Source organism: Notamacropus eugenii, chromosome 6 (genome assembly GCF_028372415.1).
Source record: "Notamacropus eugenii isolate mMacEug1 chromosome 6, mMacEug1.pri_v2, whole genome shotgun sequence".
Taxonomy (NCBI): domain Eukaryota; kingdom Metazoa; phylum Chordata; class Mammalia; order Diprotodontia; family Macropodidae; genus Notamacropus; species Notamacropus eugenii.
Window position 1 is genome coordinate 282,571,202 of NC_092877.1, and position 8,811 is coordinate 282,580,012.

Below are 8,811 nucleotides of genomic sequence, written 5' to 3' on the forward strand. Positions count from 1 at the left end.
ACTTTATTCCCTATCAGTTCATATGGTTTCCCCCAGGTTTCTCTGAAACAATTTCATTATTTCTTGTAGTAAACTAGTGTTCCATTACATTCACATACCATAATTTGTTCAGCTGTTCCCCCTTATGAAAAATTCCTTAATTTACAGGTCTTTGCCATTACAAAATGTGTATTATGTACCTTTTGGTCCTGTTCCTTTTCATCTGATCTCTTTGGGGTATAGGCCTAGTAGGACTGATAAACTGAAAAGCATTCAAAGGAGGGCAACCAGAATGATGAATAGCCTTTAGTTTATGTCATATAAAACTGAGAATGTATAGCCTTGGGAAAGAGAAGATTCAATGCAGGTATATGATTGCTATCTTTAAGGATCTGAAATTCTGTTATGTAGAGAAAGGACTAGACTTGTTTTATTTGACTCCAGAGGGCAGAACCAAAAATGATAGAGAGAAGTGGCAAAGAACCCAATCTGGGTTTAACGTTAGGAAAAACCTCCCAAGAATTAGGACTATTCAAAAGTGGAATAAGTCACTTTGAGAAGCCATTCATTCTCCCTCTTGTGAGGTTCACAGAGGCTGCATGGCCACTTCCTAGGGATATAGTTTGTATTAGATGGTCCTTCTCAACTGAAAATCTGTGAGTCAGTTATTCTGTGACTTATTGTAGCATAGAGTTCACCCTGGATTTTAGTGAAGTAGAAGCTCTTCTAGGTCCTATCATACCATCAAGTCTAATGAGAGATCATTTGCCTCTAGTAAACATCCCAGTTAACCATAGAAAGGCTTATCATCAATCTGATCTTTCGCTGACAGTCATCCCAGATGATAATTACAGTAGCTGCAACAGGTCACTTTGAGACTTGCAAAATGCTCTCATATATTATCTTATTTGAGCCCTGTAAGATAGGTGTTAGATAGATAGATCGATGGGTGGATAGGTAGGTCACTTATTAATGCTAAGAGCTGGTTATACAAATAAGAGCAAATGAGAAAACTCCTTTCTTTAAGAAACTTATCTTTTAATGAGGGAAGACAAAACCCAAAAGGGAGCTCCAATGAGGCAGAGGCCTTGTGGTGGCATGGTGTGGGAATGGCTAGGAAGTAATGTAGAATCTTGTGTCCAAGCAAGACAAGGTATGAGCTTACCTAACAGATCCCAGTGTCTAAGGGACAGAGTTTGGTGAGATGAGAATAATGGCTTCAATGCAGACAGTATGGCATCATTATCCTCATTTTGCAGATGAGGAAACTGAGGTCCAGAGGAGTTAAATAATTTCCACATGATAGCCCAGCTAGTAAGTGTCATAGGTGGGAAACTCAGGTCTTTTGACCTACAGGTTCAATAATCTATTGTCTACCCCATGCTGTCTTTCATCTCAATCATTTCCCTTTTGGCTCTGAAATCCATTGTAAAAATGAACTACTAATCTATGGAGCTGTTGCAAGCTATTTCAGTGGAGCTATTATTCAACTCAATGAACTTTCTAAGTATTGAAGATATTATCCTACAGTTGTGACATACTTTCAACTTCCCTAGCCTGCACTGAAATTCATTGAAAATTTCGGCCTTCGTTGTGATTCACTGTCCTTTGCAACTCACTAGCTCTTTACAATTTCCTCAGAGTTCCAAAGAGGCCTCTTGAAAGCCCATCACCCTCTCACATCTAGCTTCCTAGGATCTCATTGTTACTTAGTTTTAGGAATATAAAAAGCGATAGAACTTTAACCTTTTATAGCTTCAATGAAAAGTTAATTGTTAGAAAAACTGGCACATCAGACTGAAGTAGCTTCAGAAAACATCATTATCAGAAACAGCAAGAAGAAGCGTCACATAAGATCTGATTGCTCTGCTATGCATATAAAGAAATGAGAGCTGGCCTGTCTTTCCCACAGCTGCTCGTTACTCTTCATAGGTGGCTGTTCTGTACAGGATTTTGTTATTTAATTATCATGGCTGGTGATGAGTCATAATCCTTCCCATTATTCTTTCTATAGTACTTTTATATACTGCGTAATATAGTTGTAATTATAACTGCTTATAAACTGCTTAATAGTCAGTTTTACTAGTTATTTCTTTCAACTCTCCTGTAAGGCAAATTAGATTATTGTTCCTACTTTATAGAGAGGTTGAGGGGTTCATTCTTGTCACACCACTGGCTCACTTTATAGCCAGAATTAGAAGACATAGACCTTATACCTTTAGTCTCTGAGGTTGTTGGGGACATGCTCTTAGTATATTTAGCTTTAACTTTTCCCATTTCAAAATGAAAAAAAAGCTCATGTGATGCCACTAGATTTTACCTTTTCTGGATGTTTTTTATTTTGACCTTTTTTTCCCTTGATATTTCCATCATTCAAGATGATTGTTGCTACTATAGATATTTATCCAGAGGTTCTCAACATCTTCTTAGAACAGTTGAAAAGAGACTTTAATATTTGTCCACCTCCTATGTCTGGATCTTTGCACAAGCTGTCCCCTATTCCTGGAATGTACCAGGCAGCTAGGTGGTATAATGCATAGAATGCTTGACTTGGATAAAAGAAGCATTCACATTCTGCCCTTACTGGTTGTGTGACTCTGGGTAAGTTATTTAATCTCTCTCAATCTCTGCTTCAACCTCTGCAAAATGGGAAAAGAAATACCACTTACCCAACAAGATTTTTCTGAGGATCAAATGAGAATATATTTAAAATGCTTTACAAAGGATGAGGACAATGTTACTATTACTACTACTACTACTACTACTACTACTACTACTACTACTACTACTACTATTACTACTACTACTAACTACTACCTTTTAATCTTGCTTCCTAGAATATAGCTTTTTTCAAATCTTAGTTCATAATTGCTCCCACGGGAGGCATTTCTCAAAACTTCTTAGGTTACTGTTGCTTTACGTTTGTATTTACTTTTTATACTGTTTGTAATATGTATCTATGTGTCACTTACTTCCTCCCTATAAATGCCCTGTGCAGGGAATCTTTTCGGCTCTATATCTCCAGAGCTTGGTATAATACCAAGCACATACTCAGATATTTAAGTGAATCTGTGATCTTGTTGGTTTGGATGTTCCCCCCAGTGATAGAAATTGTGGCGAGACATGCCCATCCAACCTGTCTGCCTCTTGTCTGAATCTTCCTATAAAGTTGTCACAAAGGGACTACCTGAAGCATTAGAGACCTTTCTGCTTTTGATTAACTGTATAACAACAGCACTAGAATTTAAGTGGAACTTTGAGGTTTGCAAATGGTTGTCTCAGTTGATCCTCACAATGGCTCTGGGGAAGTAGATACAATTATTATTCTATTTTAGAGATGAGAAACTGAGGCAAAAATAAACAAAAGGACATATCCATGGTCACATAGTAAATGTATGTAGCTAGATTTAAACTGAGATCTTCCTGACTCCAAGGTCAGTGGTCTATCTACCAAGCCACCTAGCCATATAACCAAGATTCTAGTGTGGGGAATTTGTATTCAGTTTTCTTGCTATGTTAGCTACTCTACAAGGTTCCCTTCCTTCATAATTAATACTGAACAGGACAAGAACCTTTGCGTAATAAGGTTCTGAAGTGGGTCTACTAGAATCTACTTTCAAAATTTCTTCTTACCATTGACCTTTTTATTTCTCCTTCAAGATTGTTTTTAAAGGAGTCAGGTCCTTTCTCCCTTTTTAGACTTTTATATATTTGTGACATAAAAAAGTTTAAAACAGTTTCACGTTGCCCTCCTCACAGTTGCATCTTAAGTACTGTATATATTTTAATTAGATATTTTAATTATTATTGTGTCCTGGTTTAAGGAAATAAATAAGCAGAACTGAGATGTAGCCATTTGATAGAGGAAAGGTGATTATGCTTATTACAAAAGGATTCTCCCCTCTAAAAAAAGGACTCAAGTTCCATAAACAGTAGTTCGTTATTGTGTGTTCCATTTGGTTTTGCTTTGACAGATCATTAACAAGTTGACAAGTTGGATGGGCAAAAGGAATTATATTATTGAGAGTGGCTATCAATTGGGTATAAATTAGACATAATATCAAAGCATTTTTAAAGTTAAATTATGTCAACTGAAAAAAATCTTTCAGTTTATGAACACTCACCTTATATACTTTTAAAGGACATTTTAATCACTCTGATATCTTTAGTAAAATTCTGACTTTCACCAGTGTTATTTTAATACTAGTTAACTATACAGGAAAAAAAAAGAATGACAACTCCTGATGACTATTAAAAATAACTTTTAATACATTTCTTTTTGTAGAGATAATTTGTGAGGCCTCGTTGTCCTCTGTCTTCCTCCTCCTTCCCTTCCCTAATGATTCCTTTTGTCAGGGGCTCCACTTACAGCTTTCTTTAGAGTGGGGCTGGATCTTACTGCATTTATTCAAGTGTCTTTCAGGGCTGTGGGGGAAGTCGTATGGAAAAGATGCCTTTTTCTTTTCTGTCATTAACTTTCAGAAATCTCTCATACCTGATTCTATTTTACTTTCAGTTTTTAACTTTCTTCCGTTTAGGTGTGCTGGATAGAAAAAGCCATGCAGCATAGTGACTAGACAGTTTCCCTTGGAGTCAGGAAAGCATGACTCACTTCAAATCCTGCTTCTTATGGTGTGACCCTGGGCAACTCACAACTTCTCTGTACCCCATTCCTTTATCTGCCAATGGGGAATAATACTTGCACCAAATCTCCCAGAGTTGTTGTGCGAATCAAATACTTGAGAAGTGATTTTGTAACCTTAATGTATTATCTAAATTCAAGCTATTATTATTCAAATCTGGCAAGGTTTCCTCTGCTTTCTTGTGCACGGAACAAAAGTGTTCCTGGAAGAAACACTGAAGGAAAATGAACCCAAGGTACCACTGATGTCTGCCCCACAATAAGCACTTAATAAATGCTTGTCAGTTGATTAATTGATTACTGACCACACTCAGTCTGGCAAGTACTTGTGGAATGACATACAGATGGCAAACAACTAGACAAGGAAAAGAAATCATTTTACTATTATCTGTATTAATTGGGCATCTGTATTCTCGGGTAGGGAGGAGGCTGGGACGGGTTGATCACCTCCAGAAGCGCTGGTGTGTGTGTGTATGTGTGTGTGTGTGTGTGTGTGTGTGTGTGTGTGTGTGTGTGTGTGTGTGTATGTGTGTGCGTGTGTGTAAGCAAGTGCACCATAAATGGTCATGTAATGAGGAGCCAGTCAGCCTGGGTCAGACACAGAACAAGTAGAAAGTTTAAAATCAACAGTGGAACTGGGACTGTGTATGGTCACTGTACGTAAATACAAGACTTTTTCTGCTATTAAGGTTTTCATGTTTTTTCTTTTTTCCATTGAATATTGATTTTTCCTTAAGAATCTCATTCTTTGCACCAGCTGTTCATGATATCACGTGATATCAGAATGGCTGCTGACTGAAAAGGCCTTGCATTGCACTTTATTATGTGCCAAATGAGAACTAACACATTACTTATGAAATATAGAGCAAAGCACCAAACTTCTTCTGGGATTGGTTTTTGGCTAAGCTCTGTTCACAGAGAAGCAGAAATCTGCCTCATGTAGAGCTCCAACTCTTCACTAGAGGGCAGCATTCCCACTTAGTTCTGGTTTACTTTTGTGTGTGTGTGTGTGTGTGTGTGTGTGTGTGTGTGTGTGTGTGTGTGTGTGTGTTTTGTGGGGAGGTGGGGACCCAGCATTCCAGGAGCAGCAATTACAATAAAAGGAAACAACAAAATACATTCCTGAGCCAGTTACAAAAAAGGAAATAGGAATGACAAGGATGATAAACCATTATCAAAAGATTACTAACAAATAAAATATTTTTAGGATGGTCTCACTACCTTTTTATACCTAGCACAAATTTAGAGCAGAGGAAGAGTTATCTGCTTTCTCATGTCTTTTCCTAGGAATCTGGGATGTTAATAAGCCTCAAGCATACAGCACCATTCCATTTCAAAGGGAGGAGCATGGTTTGTTTCCTCAGCATTCCAGGTGGTATCAGGCACTTAATGAAACTATGTTTGCACCCTGTTGATGAGCTTGATCTGACAGGCAGGCTAGATCCCAACCCAGAGGGCTAGTAGAGTTGTACTAAATTGGATCTGAAAGTGATTTGCATTAACATGATTAAATAATGTTAACTATTCTGCAAACCAGGTAACCAGGTTACCTTAGTGTGTGTTTAGGGGAGAAAAACCAACAAAAACCAAAACAAAACCTGAGATGAAAAGCTATTCCCCTCCCTCCCTTTCTTTCCTCACCATTGCTACTCACTTCCACTTGGGAATTGTTGGCTGGTTGTAGATTCAACGTGTCAGAGCTGCCAGGATGCTGTACAGCAGCCAAGCAGTAACATGGCACATATTACAGAGAAGATGAAGGACTGATACCATTTTTCTTCCCTTCCTGGAAGGTAGCAGGAGCGATTTTTTAGTGAAAAGGAAACAGGGAGAAATGCTTTTCAAGAAACATGTTTCTAGGGGTGGGGTGAGGTAGGGGGTGTTGAAAGAATGGAAGAGAGATTGATGTTTTTCATGATTAAATTAGGCTGAGGAAAAAGTTTCTTAGCAATATAACTTTTTGCCAGTTTAACTTTTATTTTAAATAGTAAGTTCTCATTTCTCTGGCACCAATGGATTTTTTATTTTTTTTGCAGAGCTAGTTTAGGAAGGGGAAATGCATTCATTAGATTTGTCATCACACTTCACCCAGAAGAGTATAAAGCATTTAATCTTTTCCTCCCCAAATGAACAATAATGCAGAACAGGGCATAGTCAATTGATTTGTGTCAAAGATCTTAAAGAAACCTATTCAGTACATTACAAATCACCTGGGGAGCCCTAGGAGGGACCTTTGAGCATCTTACAGTAGACAGGTTTTCCTGAAATGATTAATACAGATTAAAGGAAATATATGAGAATTAATTTTAATGAACATCATCCAGATACCTCAACATTAGTTACACATGGCTGCTCAAACACAATATACTCTGAAAAAAAATGTATCTTTTGACCCTGTCAGGTAGGCCAGACCACGTTGTCATATTTGCACTAGTCATTGCCCTTTAGCCAGGTAAAGAAAATAAGACTATCTAGCCACTCTTGAAGGTATCATCCTGCAACTATCCTAATATAAGACATTAGAGATTACTATGTATCATCCTCTGGCAAGAACACATTTATTGTCATATGATGACATGGGCAGTAATTAGCAAATCATTAGGACCAAATGACAAATGTAACTGATATTGGTATTCACAGTGAAGGACTGAACCTTTGCTTTTTTGTTTATGTGTTTTTAAATTTTTTCATATCCAGTGATGTATTGAGGGTCACTTAACTAGCAAGTAACTGTGTCCACATTTGAATTCAAGTCTTCCTATCTCCTGGTACAGTGATCTTTCCACTGTACTATGGAGTTAAGGAATTAGAAAAAACATAGAAAAGAAAAGGAACTAATGGGTGTGGCTTTACAAATAAAAAGCTGGTTGCCCAGGAGCAAGAGAATGTCAATCAATAATCATTTATTAAGTGTCTGCTACATACTAGGCATTATATTTAACACTGGACGTGCAAAGAAAAGTGTCAAAAACAATGTGTCCAGGACAATTTCTCCTCTTCCAGGCAATGTGTGTAGTGACTGAAACAAACAGCTCAGGGTAAGGATTTAGGGGTAGAAGAGATGGGTACAGTGAAGAAAATAAGCATTAACTATCCTTGATGAGAAGCTATAAGGTACTTCCAGTTAGCAGATATTATCAACTTTGGACTGTCTTGAAGATGACCAGGCCAACTGAGGTGTAGTGATGCAACAAAGTTAAAAGGGAAAGCTAATGCATTGGATGTCAATAATCCTCATCCCAAAAGATAGCTAGTAATAGTACATTGAGTTGAACCTAAAATGATGAAATGGAATATTGATAAATATAAAATCTTTTAGTAGCACTTTATTTATAAGAGATCTGGGGGTTTCGGTGGACTGCAAGCTCAATTTGAGTTAACAGTATCATATGGTAGCCATAAAAGTTAATGTGAATTTAGACTTCATTAAAAAAAAAGTAAGAAAAGAGAAAAGGCTGGTATCTATGAGAGTTAGAATGCAATGCATATTATGTTTAGTCCTAGACACCATATTTTCAGTCATATTTTGATAAAAATAGTTCCAGAGTTTGAGGACAATGATGATGATCATGATGATGATAATAATGACTGAGATTTATGTAGCACTTTAAAATTTATATAATATTTTGCACTTGTGATTTCATTTGAACCTTGCGACAATGCTGAGCAATAAGTACTTCAGGTATTTTGCTTTCATTTTACAGATTAGAAAACCACTCTCAGGTTCAAGGGGACAAACTAATTTTTTAAGGATGGCTACATTGGTAGTAAATGTAAGAAGCAGAATATGAACCAAAGTCTTCCAGAGCTTAATTCATGAACCAGCTGACCTGGAAAGGAGAAGATTTAGGGGTAACATAAGAGTACTTTCAAATATTTAAAGGATTGTCACATGAAAGAATGATTCAACTTATGCAGCTTGCCTCTAAAACTAGGAGTGTTAGGTAGAAGCTGCAGACAGATTTAAGTTTGATATAAGGGGAAACCTCTTAGCAACTGGAGTGATGCAGAAATGGTCAGCTTCAGGAGATTACCTGTAATGGAGTTTTTAAAGAGAAAACGTGGTACCACCTTGGAAGAACTGAAAACTTACAGATCCCTAGAAGTATCATTGAAAACAGCTACACAGATCCCCTGACGCTTGGGGCAGTGCTCCCTCCAACCTGGAAGCAGAGCCCTACTTTAAAAAA